Source organism: Dipodomys spectabilis, unplaced genomic scaffold (assembly GCF_019054845.1).
Source record: "Dipodomys spectabilis isolate Male_0828 unplaced genomic scaffold, ASM1905484v1 ptg000274l, whole genome shotgun sequence".
NCBI lineage: Eukaryota > Metazoa > Chordata > Mammalia > Rodentia > Heteromyidae > Dipodomys > Dipodomys spectabilis.
Window position 1 is genome coordinate 541,014 of NW_024870951.1, and position 14,670 is coordinate 555,683.

Sequence of the window (14,670 nt, forward strand, 5' to 3'; positions counted from 1 at the left end):
AGTATAGAAGAATGGAGAGGGAAATGGTGGACTAATACACTCATAACATTCAATGTACACATGTCAGAATATAAGTAGGAAACATGAAGGGATAGGTGGGGTTGGGGTAAAGGAAGGAAGAAAAATGTGAAGTTTGAAAATGATCCAGATGCACTGTATATTGAAATGCACATACACTTTATTCAAAACTGACACGATGAAGCAAAACCCCTTTACAACTAGCTAAATATACTCTTTTGAAGTTATAATATTAAGAGACCAGAAGCATAAACCTTTAGAGATAAATAAGAAGAGAAAATTGACATATTGTTGAGGCTTGTTTCCCTTTCAACATACAAAAGTTAATGTGTCAAATCTGCTGCAAATGTAAATTTTATTTTGCCTATTCTTTTCAGCAAATTGCTTAAAATGTAGCGCCAACCCCAAAGAAATATAGGTCCCATGGTTTCTCTTATTTGCAATATCTAGTATATGTATGAGTCAAGCAGAAAAGGTCAGATAATGTGATGTTAGGAAAATGAACCCTTAGATATGCATTTAAATGTTTTTTTGTTTCATGCATATGTTTCTAACGCATTTATAAGATTATTTCTTTGTTGCTTTGTATGTTCCTACCCCACAGTATAACCCCTGCTTTCACTATATTTGATGTCGGTATAATTTGTGGAGGAGATGGGGAAAAACAAGTCGTTTAAGGATACAGGTGGACCCACTGCAACAATGAGAAGTACAAGTTGTCATGTTGAAAACGAACTTTACGATAATGTACTCATTATCTTGCCGATGTAATTGTAACCCCTCTGTACAGTATGTTCACAAAAAATAAAAAAATGTAGAGAACCTAATTCCAATATCCTTTCATTTCCAATAAAAAAATCTTTGGAGGGGGAGATTGGGTGGGAGGGGGTGGAGGCTGGGAAGAGATGTGAAGGGTAAACAAAGGAGGAGGCTGCAATGCTTGATAAGAAATGTATTCATTATCTTGTCCATGTAATTGTAATCCCTCTGTACAGTATGCTCACAAAAAATAAACATTAAAATTAAAAAAAAAATCTTATGCACATTTAAGTTATTTCTAAATACCTTAATGCAATGCATTATTGGAACTAATTTCATTCCATATTTAAATTTATTTTTTTGTTTTTGTGAAAATACTGTACAAAGGGGTTTCAATTACATGGGTAAGATAATGAGTACATTTCTTATCAAGCATTGTACCCTCCTCCTTTGTTTCCCCTTCCCATAACTTCCTGTCCTTTCCATGCTCCCCACCCAATCCTCTCCCCACACACCAAAATTTTAAAGTTTGTTTTTGACATAATGACATGTACATCTCATTGTTGTAATGGGTCCAGCTGTATCCCTATTATTTAAACGATTTGTTTTTTCCTTTCCCCTCCACAAATTATACCAACATCAAGTACAGTGAAAGCAGGGTTTGTACAGTGGGGGAGGGACATACAAAGCAAAAAAGAAATAATCTTTTAAATGTGTTAGAAACAATCACATGAAGGAAATAACATTAGAATATATATCTTAGGGTTCATTTCCCTCACATCAACTTGTCTGACAGTTTCTGTTTGTCTCAGACATATACTAGTTATTGCAAATAAGGGAAACCATGGTACCTATGTTTCTTTGGGCCTGGCTTATGTCACTTAATAAATTTTTTTCCAAGCCTTTCCATTTCCTAACAAATGGGGCAATGTCATTCTTTCTGATGGAGGCATAGAATTCCAGTGTGTATATATTCCACATTTTCTTGGTCTACTCATCAACTAAGGGCCATCAGTGTTGGTTCCATATATTAGCTATGGTAACTAATGATGCAATAAGCGTAGTTGTGATGGAAACTCTAGTGTGGTCTTGTTTGTGAACATTTGGGAAAATACCCAAAGTGGGAATGCTGGGTCACATGGGAGCTCTATGTGGAGTCTTTTGAAGAACCTCAATACTGATTTCTAAACTGGTTGAACAAGTTTACACTCCCATAAACAATACAGTAGTGTTCCCTTCTGTCCACATCCCCTCCAGCATCTGTTGTTATTACAGTTCTTGATTATAGCCATTCTAACTGGGGTGAGGTGGTACCTCAATGTTGTTTTGATTTACATTTCTTTTATGACTAGGGAGGTTGAGCATTTCTTCATGTGTCTATTGGCCATCCTTCTTTCCTCTTCAGAGAAGTTTCTCTTTAAGTCTTTAGCCCACTTATTTATTGGGCAGTTGTTTCTTTGAAGATTTGTTGGGGGATTTTAATTTTTGAGTTACAGGTATATTTTAGAAATGAGACCCTTGTCCATTTTATGGCTAGTGAAGATCTTCTCCCAATCCATGGGCTTTCTATTAACCTTGCTATCTATGTCCTTTGCCATGCAGAAGCTCTGCAATTTTATGCAATCCCATTTGTCCAAACTTTCTATGATTTTTTGTGTTTCTGGGTCTCTATTAAGAAAATTTCGGCCTATGCCAACAAGGCCTAGGGTTTCTCCTATTCCATCCTGTAATGTTTTCAGAGTGTCTGCTTTTATTCCAAGTTCTTTGATCCATTTGGAGTTGATTCTGGTAGAGGGTTATATATAAGGATCTAGCTTTAGTTTTCTACAAGTAGTGAACCAATTTTGCCAGCACCATTTACTGAAGAGGCTGTCTTTCTTCCATTCTATTTTTTTTAGCTCCCTTATCGAAGATTAGATGGCTATAGGTCTATAGGTTCATTTCTGGGTTTTCAATTCTATTCCATTGGTCCTGAGGTCTGTTCTTGTGCCAGTACCAAGCTGTTTTGATTATTGTGGCTTTGTAGTTGAATTTGAATTTGGTATTGATATTCTTCCAGCACAGTTCTTTCTGTTAAGGAACATTTTTGCTATTCAGGGTCTTTTATTGTTCCATATGAATTTTTTGATTGCCTCTTCTATTTCCTTGAAGAATGAGGTTGGAATATTGATAGGTATCACATTGAATTTTTAGATAGCCTTGGGAAATATTGCAATTTTCACGATGTTGATCTTTCCAATCCAGGAGCATGGGAGTTTTTGCCACTTTCTAAGTTCAGTTTTGATTTCCTTTTTCAGGTATTTAAAGTTTTCATCATAGAGGTCCTTCACTGCTTTGGTTAAGTTAATACCTAGGTATTTTTTTGTGGGCTATTACAAATGGATTGTTTTCCTAATTTCAGCCACACTTTCCTTTTTGTTGGCATACAGAAAAGGCATTGAGTTTTGAGTGTTAATTTTATACTCTGCTACTTTGCCAAAGTTTTGAGTAATTTTGGAGTGGACTCTGCGATTTTTTAAATACAAGATCATGGCATCTGCAAAGAGGGAGAGTTTTAATTCTTCTTTGCATATTTGGATCCCTCTTGTATTTGCATTTGTCTTATTGCTCTAGTTAGGCATTCCAATACTCGAATGAAGAGAAGTGGAGAGAGTGGGCATCCTTGTCTCATTCCTGAGTAAAGAGGAAATAGCTTTAGTTTTTCACCATTAAGTATAATGCTGGCTATAGGTTTGTCATATACAGCCTTTATTGTATTGAGTAATGTTCCATGGATTCCTAATTTTTCCAAAACCTTCATCATAAAAGTGTGTTGGATCTTGTCAAAAACTTTTTCTGCATCTATTGAGATAACCATGTGGTTCTTATCCTTGATGCTGTTGATGTGATGAATTATATTAATTGATTTGAGTATATTAAACTAGCTTTGCATCCCTGAAATGAATCCTGTTTTATCGTTGTATGTGATTTTTTTTATGAATTGTTGAAGTCGATTGGCCAAAATTTTGTTGAGAGACTTTGCATCAGTGTTCATCAGAGAAATGGGTCTATAGTTCTCTTTCTTTGATGAGTCCCTTCCTGGTTTTGGGATGTGTGTTATGATGGCCTCATAGAATGAGTTCAGTAGTGAACTTTTTCTTTCAGTTTCATTGAAGATTTCGAGGAGTATTGGTGTGATGTCTGCTTTGAAGGCCTTATAGAATTCTGCTGTAAAACCATTTGGTCCTGGGATTTTCTTAGATGGAAGGTCTCTTATTGTTGTTTCTATTTCAATGCTTGATACAGGCCTTTTAATATAGTTTGACTCATCTTGGCTTAGTTGGGGCATGTCAGTATTTGCTAGGATAAGGTCCATTTCTGCCATGTTCTCAAACTCATTAGCATAAAGTTTTGAGAAGTATTCCCTTATAATGTTCTGAATCTTAGTTGTTTCTGTGATGATGCTTCCATTCTCATCTCTGAGTTTATTTGGGTGTGTTCTCTTCTTTTTCTGATAAGATTTGCTAAGGGTATGTCAATTTTGTTATTTTTTTCGAAGAATCAACTCTGGTTTTTTTCTATTTTTTTTACATTCCACTTCATTTAATTCTGATTTAATTTTAATTATTTATTTCCATCTACTGGATTGTGTTTATCTTACTGCTCTTTTTCAAGGAGGCTCAGATGTCTCATTAAATTGGTTCAGATCTCTCCAATTTGTTTGTGTAGAGCTATAAACTTGCCTCTGAATACTGCGTTTGTTGTGTCCCAGAGGAGCTAGTACTTGGTGTGTTCATTTTTGTTGAATATCATGAACATTTGAATTTTCTTTCTAATCTCTTCCATAACCCACTCGTGATTGGGCAGTGTGTTTTTCAGGATCCATGTGTTACATGACTTTCTTTGATGGCTTTTGGTGTTTGTAAGGTCCGCTCCTGGATGGCTAGCAGACTCCACCCACCTCACAGCAAAGTCTCCACCCATTACCTGCGTTACCTAGGCAACTGGGACACCTGGAAGAGGTCACATCTGCATCCGCTGAGGTCACATCTGGATTTGATGTGGCCACACCTTTCCCCGCCCATACCCTAGATAAGGGCTAGCCCAGGCCCAGACTCTCTCTTTCTCTCTCTGTTCGTTTCTAGCTCTTGCTCTTGCTCTTGCTCTTCTTTTCTAGCTCTCTTGCTCTTGCTCTTCTTTTCTAGCTCTCTCTGCTCTCTCTCTGCTCTAGCTCTTTCCTCTCTCTTTCCCAGCCACGTGGAGTGCCAACCTTGCCTGGTCCTAGCAGGTCTACTGAATAAACCTACCCCTTACCTGAATACCACGTGCGTGCTGGTGCAGTTCTTACTCGGTTACCTCTTTTTAAAACCTAACATAACTGCTGCAGTTCTTACTCGTTAACCTCTTTTTAAAAACCTAACATAAATGGTGCCATGACTCGGATAAAGGCTTATAGTCAGGAAAGCTGGGATTTCTCTGTTTTTTCCTCTTTTTTCTTTTTTTTGTTCTTCCCTTTTTGCTCTGAGGAATACCCGCAGTTATGACGGCCTTTTGCAAACCAGTCTGTCTGCGGCGGAATCAACGCATCGATACCATTGCTGCCTTCACATCCACGTCCACACCACTTCTCTACTCTGGTGAGTGAAACTACTCTACGGCTCTCTGTTACTCAGTCTCTGTCCAGACTTGGTGCCACGCCAGAGAGCTCCTACGGCCTTTAGCTGAAAGGCTGGTCACCTCTGAAGCCGAGGACGCTTGGTTATGGGGGCTTGGCCATTTCTCTCTAAAGGGCTCTGGGGGAAGTCGGGACGCCGCTTCTGCCTGGTCAGCTCTCCTTCACTCACCAGACTGACTCTACTCATTTAATGGGGTGCTACGAATCACGCCTGAGCCGTGAAACCCCTTTGAAATGTCTCCTGTGCTCCCTGGAAAGCCAGAGAGCCTCATTTTTATGCCATTCTCAGAAGTACAGTTTTTGCTACTGCAATGGTAAATGATCAGAAGTCTGTTTACTTTCGGGGTCTCTTTGCTCACTGCCATTCATGGGCAAGTTTCTACCCTTTTTTTCTACAACTTTTTGGCTTGTGCCTTGAAGAGTGCGACACAGGCTGGGTCCCAGGGACTGCCCTCTAGGTTCCCTCTCAAAGGCTAGCCAATGTAGGCTTGGTCTATTTGTTCAGGCTTTCTTTGCATTCTTTCAGAAATTCGCCATCTTGAATTCGCCATCTTGGCCACGTGGTGGATTAGGGGTTTGGCCCCATCTGACCCTTAACCTTCCACTAAGTTTACTACTCCATCTATTCTAAGGTGCCTTGCTAACAAGTTGTTCTTTTCACAGGCCCTGGTAACGGAGGCCCAACCATCTGATATGCTTTGTTAGCAAAGATGTCTAAACGTTGTCGAAATTTTAGGTTTTAAGTTTTGCCTTTTTTGTTCTGTGTTGAGTATTCTACTACTGACTACGTGGTTCTAAAATAATGGGCATATCTGTGCTAAAATTCTCATTATATCTAATGAGTTTTGTCATTTCAGAATACTTGTTGGCAATTCTTGATAAGAACCAGGTAAGCTCTACTTACTCTACTTGATCTCCTTATTGCTTTAATTGGAAATAATAAAGGGCTTTTGTGGCAAAGATTGCAGTTCAAAGCCCGCCCGGGCTGAAAAATCCCTAAGACTCCATCTCCCAGCTAAACACTGCAAGTGGTACTATAACACAAAGTGGTTCAGTGCTAGCCTTGAGCAGAAGTGCTCAGGGACAGTGCCCAGGCCTTGAGTTCAAACCTCCTTGAATACTAGTGGTACTATAACTCAAAGTGGTTCAGTGCTAGCCTTGAGCAGAAGTGCTCAGGGACAGTGCCCAGGCCTTGAGTTCAAATCTTGAATACCAACTGGGAAAAGCCATCCCTGCAACGAGCACCTAGACTCAGCCAGTCTGGGGAACAAGGGAACATGGAGAGGAGTAAGAGGAGATGTCACATCAGCTACTTTGTGTCTGCCCTTTCAAAATTAACCTGAGCTGGAGGTCAGTAGAAGTAAGAAGCGTGCCCATCTAGTGTCCATACCAGTCTACCTATTAACTGGACAGGAATTTATATTCTTGCCTTTGTCACCTGACTTCTCCACCTAGTCTCCCGATGTCAGAAGTAGCTAGGGACATTTCTACCAACATTTTCAGCCCCAAGTCCTTCCTCTTGCCATTTATTTGCTGTCTAGTATTTTTTTTTCCAGCCCCTCAATGCTCATGAGACTTCTCCAGATTTCATCTAAGGACTCACGCCACCAAGGGACAGCTGCTGCTCACTGTCTTCTCTGGGAGGAGACCAAATTCCAGCCTTTTACCCCTATTGTCGACGCCCCTTTTCAGCAGGAAGTAGCCAGAGAGAATCCTTGCCCTATTTCATGATTATTAAAAGGCTGGAATGTAAGGTCCGCCCCTGGATGGTAAGCAGACTCCACCCTCCTCGCAGCAAAGTCTCCACCCAGTACCTGCGTTACCTAGGCAACTGAGACACCTGGAAGAGGTCACATCTGCATCCGCTGAGGTCACATCTGAATTTGATGTGGCCACACCTTTCCCCGCCCATACCCTAGATAAGGGCTAGCCCAGGCCCAGACTCTCTCTTTCTCTCTCTCTGTTCATTTCTAGCTCTTGCTCTTGCTGCTCTTTTCTTGCTCTCTCTGTTCGTTTCTAGCTCTCTCTCTGTTCGTTTCTAGCTCTTGCTCTTGCTCTTCTTTTCTAGCTCTCTCTCTGCTCTAGCTCTTTCCTCTCTCTTTCTTCTCTCTTTCCCAGCCACGTGGAGTGCCAACCTTGCCTGGTCCCAGCAGGTCCACTGAATAAACCTACCCCTTACCTGAATACCACGTGAGTGCTACTGTTCTTACCCCTCTCTCTGCTCTTTTCTAGCTCTTTCCTATCTTTCCCAGCTCTCTCTCCTTCCCAGGCCTTTCCCAGCCACGTGGAGTGCCAACCTTCCCTGGTCCCAGCAGGTCTACCCCTTACCTGAATACCACGTGCTGCTGCAGTTCTTACTCAGCAACTTCTTTTTAAAAACCTAACAGTGTTGAGTTCTAATTTTATCCCCTTGTGGTCTGAGAGAATGCAAGGTAAAATTTCAATGTTTCTGAATTTGGACAAGTTTGCTTTGTGGCCTAAAATGTGGTCTATTTTGGAAAATGTTCCATGTGCTACTGAGAAAAACGTATTCTCTAAAGCTGCTGTGTGAGATATTCAGTAGATGTCTGTTAAATCTATTTGGTCTATACAGTTGTTTATATCTGAGGTTTCTCTGTTGAGTTTCTGCGAAGTTCTTCTATCTAGTGGGGAAAGTTGTGTGTTAAAGTCCTCAACAATTAATGTCTTTGGATCTATGTGGGATTTGAGGGAAAGTAGTGTTTCTTGCATAAATTTGGGTGCTCCGTTTTTTGGCAAATAGATATTTAGAATTGTAATATCCCCCCTGAGTGATCCCTTAATTACTTTGCACCGACCTTTTCACTAATATTAAAAGTCTATTTTATCGGATATTAGGATTGCAATTCCTTCCTGATTATGGGGGCCATTTGCTTGGTAGATTTTGTTCCAGACTTTAAAATTGAAAATGTGTTTGTTTTTGTGGGCAAGATGTGACTTCTGAAGGCAGCAGATAGAAGGATCTTGCTTTTTAATCCAAGTAGACAGACTTTGTCGCTTAATTGGTGAGTTAAGTCCGTTAATGTTGAGAGATAGAACTGAGATGTATTTGGGAGTTCCTGCCATTTTATCCAACTTCTTCGGGGCTGAGGCAACTGTGTTCTTTCTATGGTTCTTGGATTCTCAGTTTGGGTTCTGTTTCTTGGCTTTTATTGTGGTCTTGTTGGTTTTCACTGTGTAGGACATCTTTAAGATTCTTTTGTAAGGCTGGTTTGGTGGAGATATATTGTTTCAATTTTTCTTTGCTATGGAAGGGTTTTATTTGACCTCCAAATATTAAGGAGAGTATAGCTGGATAAAGTATTCTTGGTTGATAGTTGTTTGTCTTTAGGGCATGGCTTACATCATTCTAGGCTCTTCTTGCTTTGATTGTCTCTGCTGAGAAATCTGAGGTGATTCTAATTGGTTTCCCTTTATAGGTGATTGATCTTTTCTCCATGACAACTTTAAGGATCTTTTCCTTGGTGTGAATTGATCCTGTGCATATTATAATGTGACAATGGGATGTCCTGTTCTGGTCTGGTCTATTGGGAGTTCTAAAAGCTTCTTGTATCTGAATAGGCCTATCTTTTTGCATGTTTTGGAAGTTTTCTGCTAGGATCCTGTTAAACAAATTCCTAGACTATTGACTTCTGGCTCTAGGTGCTCTTCTACACCCATTATCCTCAGATTAGGCCTTCTAATGGTATCTTCCAAGGGTTGATTGTTGAATAGATCTATCATATTTCTTGGATTTGTCATGGATGGTTGTATGTTCTTTATAATATCTAGGCTGTCTTCTTTCCTCAGGATTTTTCTGCATGGTCCATCCTACTATCCACACTTTCTACTTTTTTTTTCTTTTCCTTCTACTTGGTCACTGTTTGTGGCTTAAAATTCTTTGTTGGATCTTTGTTTTAGATCTTATATGAAATTTTTTACTTCCTTAATTTGGTGATCAGTGTTTATTCTCAAATCACTTATTTGATTGGTTATGGTTTCCTTGGACTCCCATTCCTTCTGTTGGCATCCATTCAGCATTCCCTTTGTGAACTCCCTGATGTCTTTCAGCTCTCTCTTTATGGATTTCATGAATGCCTCTAGTTCTCTTTATGGATTTCATGAATGCCTCTAGTGATGTTTGTCTATTCTCATCCTGCTCTCTCATTTCCTGTATTACTCTTTGATTAGCTTCTTCACATTCATGCAATTCCTGTGGTTCTCTTTGCCTGATCTCAGCCTGCTCACACAATTCCTTTATTTCTCTTTGAGTGTTCTCAAGCTGCTCATACAATTCCTTTATCTATCTTTGAGTAGCTTCCTCACACCAATGAGCTTCCTGTTTTGATCTTTGGTTTGCCTCCTCTCTCTCCCTATCATGCTCACACAGAGTCCTTTGCAGGTTTTCAATCTTTTTATTTACCATGTTTACCATTAGTGTTTGTAGAGCTTTTTGGGAACTCTCCTCTGGATTATTCATTATCTGTTCTGTCCACTGATTATCATGAGTGGAAGTTGAGATACCCGGACTTGCCATTTTTCTTGTGTTTTTCCTGCTTATTCTGTCCATTTGGGATGAGAGTAACACCACTTTTGTGCTAGAAAACTATCTTAAGGCAAGCATCAACAAAGTATGTAATTGCAAAGTCAAAAGCCTGCAGATATAATCTAGTTCAACAGATATATTTTTCAACATCAAACAACTATGTATTAATAAGCTACAAACTGCAGAGAAAAATTTGGCAAACCAGAAGTTATTAGGTTTAGCAAGAGATGTGGGTATAAATAGGAATAGAGGGTTCTGGAAAGGTAGAGGGAGAGCTAACTTAGTCCTAATCTCAAAGCAGGAAATAGGTTGGATAGAATGATAGTAGAGACCGGGGAAAAAAGAAAGAGAAAAAAAAGACAAGGAAAAATAGTGAAACAAAAATTAAAAAATGGAACACTTAAAAATTATGCAAATTAAAAACGTAATATTCAGATTAGGATGGGAATAGGATAAGAGAAATGGAGGGATAGAAAGGAGACATGAAAAATTAAAAAATAAAAATGCTTAAAATTTTATATAGGTATATACAGGTAGTACGGCTATTAAGGAATTTAAGTCTAAGAGGTTTTGAATTCAGTAATAAATTTCTGGATTAAGTGTGTATACAATGGGTTATAAGGTCTAATAATCGAATACAGGTATGTCTGAGAATGAGCAGAACAGCGATTAAATCACGCAAAAAAAGAACGAAAGAGAAGAAAAAGTGAAAAGAATGAGAAAGAAAGGAAAAAAGGATAAGAAGGTCAATAGAGCTAAACAAAAGTGAAAAAAGCCCACACACACATATAAACCTAAAATAAAAATTATAAGAGGAAGAAAAAAAAGTTAATAGAAAACAATTTTTTAAATTGAAAATGTTAAAAATTTTAATAAAAGGTACCAAAAAAGAGTTCTTTGCTTTTTTGGGGTGAGATGGGAAGATCCTGTACCTCCCTTGTGTCCATAACCAGTCTCTTGTTGGAGTCTCTGGTCTGCTTGTGGTGTTTGATTTTCCTGTAGCTTGGTTGTTTCTTAAGTCAGTTTGTTTGAGCAGGCAAAAAAATGCTTTGCTTTACCCAGGATTTTGTCATCCTCCTCCCAGGCTAGTTCAATGGGAGGGAGATCTGCTTTGAGTATCACAAAAGAGGGTGATGGCTGTTTCTTTTAGTTTGGAAATGCTGTGATGGGGCTAGGTTCTGGGCAGAGTTGAGGCCTTTCAGCAAACAGTAGCGTTTCCCTGAGGGGCTAGCTTCTGAGGCAGTCACAGATCCCAGCCAGGAGCCATTCTCAGGGTTTATTGTTACTGAATTTCAATTGATTGTCTAGGCTGTTGTAGGGAGGGGCACCCTCTGGCTCTGTTTACCTAGTGAAGAAAGCCACTCTTGGGCTGGGTGAATTTTCCCTGGGTGGAGCTGAACCTGGCAGGTCAGGTTAGGTTCCTGTGACCTGCTAAATGACTTTTTGTTTTCATCCAAGGACTGAGTTGGAGCTAGCTGATCAGCCAGGCCTTTGTCAGTATCAAAAATGGAGATTCTCCGGTAGTGGGCAGGGAGGGGTAGCCTTCCCTTCTCTGCTCACTTAGAAGGAGAGAGGAAGTCAGGCTTCTACTCACACAGGAGTCTGGTTCCTGGGTCATCTCTGGTCTGTGATCTGAAGAATGATGTCTGCTCCTTGTTAGTTCTTGCTGGTGTTTAGTAGAATCCTCTCTCCTGCTGCATCTGCTGCCTTTGTCCTAGACTCTCTGTGTTGCAGCTATGGCGGCTACGGCTGCCACCATACCCGCCACAGCTGCAACCATGGCTGCTGGCAAGTGCTCAGATTTGTCTCCTTGCCTGGATTTTCCCTCTTTGGCCTAACTCTTAGTACTGTGATGGCACACTTGGTGTGATTCTCTGGCTTAGGACTGTTCACTGGAGCACTTAAACTGCTTTCTATGTGAGAGCTTGTTTAGCTTCCAGCTTCTCCTCTGCTATCTTCCCGGAACCCTAAATTTAAAATTTTAATGATAAATTATTTTAAAATCTTTTCATTCGGGCACAAGTATGGATAGATAAGTGATGTGTGCTGAATCAGAATTATTCAGAAGGTTGTAAATGGATGCTTACCTAGTTTTCTCTTGGATGAATCATAGAATACAGACTGTCCTAATTGGAAAAAGTTAGCCTTCTGAGATTTTCTCCATATAAACACTACACCAACATTTTATTAGAGGATTATTCAAGATTAGCTATATGTTGATTGATAATGACTGATCATGACAGAAAGTTGAGGGAAATCCATCTACACTTCAGTGAGGTTCTGATTTGTGCTTCACAAACTGTTATGAAAGCTCTACATGAGAAATCTAGTAGCTGCATTTCCAAAAATTCCTTGGGTTGTTACACTTTCTGATATTGTCTCAATTTAAGTACTTCTCCTTGAAGTTCCATACTATTCAATGATGCTGTATTAGCTCTTTTTTACAATTTGCAGACTGGTCTTTTTGATGAAATTTGTGCTTTTCAAAATTGCTCTCCAAATTCCATCCACAAACTGCATACAAAATTTATCTGAAAAAATTTCTATCAGTTGATAGTGCATAACTTTTAGTTTTCATTACAAATATAGAATGTAGTAAAAATTCTCATAGCAATTATACTGCATTAGCTTGTGGGCAGATTCTAATATAAATAATATACTGTGTTCATGTAGAGATTTTGAGTATCCAAAGTAATAAGCCTGTGGTCCTAAAACCTATACCTTACTTATATTGAGTGACAAATACATCTTCATATAAGTACAGAAGTTCTCCTTGTATCTTTTTAATATATATTTTTTATTATAAATACTGTACAGAGGGGTTCCAATTGCATAAGTAAGGCCATGAATACATTTCTTATTGAGCATTGTTACCCCCTCCTTTGTTTTTCCCCTACCATCTCTTCCCTTCACACGTCCCCACCTCCCCACTTCACCCATCCTCTGATAGAGAGTCTTGTATATCTCATTGTTACAATGGGTCAATCAGTATCCTTTCCTTATATCTTAAATGAAAAAATGCTGGATTGATTTATGCTGATTCTATTTGTGTAGACACATCTAAAATCACTGGCCAAGTCCAGGAGCACATAAATGAAATGCCATCATTTTTTGGTCAGTTGGTATAATTGTGTTCTACACATTTATTGACAGGCTACAAATTATTCTCAAACTTGAAAACATTAAAAATAATTCTTTTTTTTCTTATTTTCTTGGCCAGAAAATCAACAAGACCTCAGTCAGCATTTCTTACATAGGAATTTTCACATGGGTTAGTTAAATGTATATGTAGAGTCCAGTTTCCTGAGGACTCACTCATCTGCCTAGGAATTCATGCTTGGCTGTTGGAAAAAGAGCTCAAGTAAGGATGCCATTTAAAGCCTTTTAACTTTACTCTTTACCAGGGTATTCTCCTGCTACTTTGGTTGTTGAGAGTGTCTACAAAAGTAAGCATTCTGTGAGGAGCAGGGAGACACCATATGACTTATACTTATTGAGATTTCCAAGTGACTTGCTATCCCTTGTACTGCATTTTGTAAGTCAAATCTCTCTAAAACTACCAGTTTTAAGAGATAAGAGGAGTGGTAAAAGAACTCTTAGGGACAAATACATCTTCAATATATATTGTTCCAAGTATTCAGTTTAAGGCATATTCAAAAACTGGTGAAACTTTTGTTGGCTGTAATTATGTGTCTTTCTCCATGTGTGCATGTATACATGTGTATGAATATGTGTGTAAATAGTAACATACATGTGTACATTATGGCTTATATCATCATTTATTCCTTGCTAACAAATAAAGTAAGGAATCCCTAAAGTATTAACAGAAACTGTGTAGTTAAAGTCTTAATTCTTCACTCTGCTTCTTTACACAAAGACTTTGCAAATTCTCATTAATAAAGTTTCCTTAAAATCTGAAATGTACATACTTAGTACATAATGTCTGCTACCGTAAATCTTAAATACTTTGCCGAAAAGTTTTATACCTGCCAAAGAGTCCTATTTTTGGCATATATAAACAAAATCCCAAAATTAAGCATATTTAAAACTTTTAACAAGCCTTAACACTTGCTGCAATGTTCATTTTGACAGGTTCCTTGTATAGAATAATTGAATTCCTCCTCTTACACATCTCTTGAACTACAAATTTCTGGAATTATTTTGTTTTTGGCATGTCTATCTTGATTTTATTCTTCAATGTGTGCTTATAAAGAAATACTGATTCTAAAATTTCACAATTCTTTTTAACTTACTTTCTGTTGAATTGTCTAGTTTAATAAAATAAAAAAATTATACTTGATATATAAAAAATATTCTGTGCTCAAGTTAGCATCACATACACTAACATTGGAACGATACAAAGAAGATTAGCATGCCCCCTGCACGAGGATGACATGCAAATCCATGGAGCCCATATTTTTACAACAACAGATGTTGAAAGGTATGTGGCCATAGGGAATCGTACTGCATTCTTGGTGGGAGTGTAAACTTGTTCAACTACTTTGGAAAGCAGTATGGAGGTTTCTCAAAAGACTCCACATAAAACTCCTCTATGACACAGTAATCCCACTTTTGGGGATTTACCCAAATGATCATAAACAAGACCATACTAAAACTACCAGCACTACTATGGTTATTGTAACATTATTTACGATAGCTAAGATATGGAACCAACCCAGATGATCTCATTAGATGA

At 38.6% G+C, this 14,670-nt stretch overlaps 1 non-coding gene across 1 annotated transcript; it reads left to right on the forward strand.

The window, feature by feature from the left end:
* The first annotated feature begins 14,291 nt into the window (after positions 1–14,291).
* On the forward strand, positions 14,292–14,395 carry LOC122126307. Its single transcript, XR_006150889.1, has one exon. It is a non-coding gene; the product is annotated as a U6 spliceosomal RNA (small nuclear RNA).
* Positions 14,396–14,670: the final 275 nt, after the last annotated feature.